Below are 1731 nucleotides of genomic sequence, written 5' to 3'. Positions count from 1 at the left end.
CCCCCCCCCCCATTTTTTACTTTCCCAGCACTTCTGTTCTTCTCTAAAATTTGCTTGATTGTTTTATTCTGTGTAAAATAAATAAATAATTTACGTTAAATAAAAAGTCAACTTTACATTATATAAAATTATACATAATTGTCAAAAACATTAATTCAAGTGTTCAGAAAAAGAAAGAAATAAACATGCTGTGTGGGTTTAATGTGATCAGAGACCTTAGCTTTCCTTTAACTCTACCCACAGATCTACAAATAAATGTTCATTCACATGCAGCAGTGCACCAGGGATATTATAAAGTAAACTCCAGAAATCATGATGACAGAACAAAGCTAGTGTCTCTGCGGTGCGCTGTCTAGGCCTGAAGCCCGTGCGCGTGTCCCTCTCATTTCTACTCATTTCTACACCTTCAGACAGAACATCCCACCCTTCTTTTCTTTCGTGTTTCTTTTCTTTTCTCTCTCTGTTTCTTACCTCGTATGGTTGTGGTTCCAAAAAATGTTAAGCGATGTGCAGACTACGCCCTTGGTCTCCAGCACTTTCTATCTGTCTCTCTCAAGAACGTGTCACTTCCTCCCTCTTCTCTTTCTGTCTTTCTCTGTCTGTGCGAGTCAATGGCTCTTCTCTTTTTCAGACTGATTTCTTAAGGCTTCAGCTGACCGTAAATAGGTTTCTCTTCCTCTTCCTGTGACAGAGATGCTCTTTTAAAATGAAACAAAGCCATCTAGAAGACTTCTGCTGCCTCAATATAGTTTAATTCATTTGACTTATACTTATATTCATTTGATATTACTGCACTTATACATCACCAGTTATACAGGTAACTAACAGTGCTGCCTGCTGGGGAGATTTTGCACCACCACCATAATGGCTTTTTGCTTTTTTTCTCCAAAGGTGATCAAAATCCATTACCATTGTTGTATCAGTTGTTTAGAATGACAAATAAGGGCCAGAAAAAAAAAATAAAGAAAAAAATAAAGAAAAAACTTTAAAGCTACAAAATAACTGTTGGCCCTCTAGTGGTTAAAAATTTATCTTCATGTAACTTCATGCATCTTGCGAAAGAACATCGTTTCTCTTATGTCTCAGCTCTGCGCCCAGGGATTCCCGTAGGTTTGCCATGAATTTATGATCCATGCTTTTTTCTTTTTTTCTTCGTTAGTTACAACAACCTCCCAGCAAACACAGAACGTTCCCCTAACATTAGTTCTCTTTCAAACATTTGTTCGGTATCTCACTATGGGATATAGACAACTCCTGTATTGCAGATATGCTGTCCGAAACAGGCATGTCAACCAACGTTGCGTTTACATAGAAACGCAACGCACGGACAGGGTACAAACAGTGAAGCCGCTCTTCTTCTGGTGACGAAAAGGGCGGCGGATGAAAAGCCAATAAATCCACTTGATTACATGCTAGAGCTGACTCGCTCACTTTAGGCACGGACGCTGGATTAGTTTTGAGAGACACTCTCGAGTAATCCATAGCGAACTGCATACAGGAGTTATGAACCGACAAAGCATGAAGTTCACTAACCCGCTTAGCAGATGAAAGAGCCAGTAATAATGCGGTCTTTAGCGAAAGGAGCTTCAGATCGCTGCTGTCTATAGGTTCAAAAGGTGTACGAGATCACAGGGACCACAGACAGAGCCCACGGCGGAATCAGTGGTTTTGACACCCTGTTCAAACGCAGTGCAGCCCTCATAAACCTGCATACCAGCGGGCATCGACCCA

General features: G+C 40.7%; 1 protein-coding gene across 2 annotated transcripts in view; it reads right to left on the bottom strand.

The window, feature by feature from the left end:
* The window catches only part of LOC107755658 (fermitin family homolog 3-like), a 9227-nt gene extending 8645 nt beyond the window's left edge, over nt 1-582 (bottom strand). For both annotated transcript variants that reach the window (XM_016572549.1, XM_016572548.1), the window contains exon 1: nt 472-582. The gene's annotated coding sequence lies outside the window, so the exon portion shown is untranslated. The remainder of the gene's footprint in view (nt 1-471) is intronic.
* Nucleotides 583-1731: the final 1149 nt, after the last annotated feature.

Source organism: Sinocyclocheilus rhinocerous, unplaced genomic scaffold (genome assembly GCF_001515625.1).
Source record: "Sinocyclocheilus rhinocerous isolate Xijiao unplaced genomic scaffold, SAMN03320098_v1.1 scaffold141, whole genome shotgun sequence".
Lineage (NCBI taxonomy): Eukaryota > Metazoa > Chordata > Actinopteri > Cypriniformes > Cyprinidae > Sinocyclocheilus > Sinocyclocheilus rhinocerous.
Note: the sequence above shows the minus strand (reverse complement) of the source record. Positions and strands in the feature narration are given on the sequence as shown.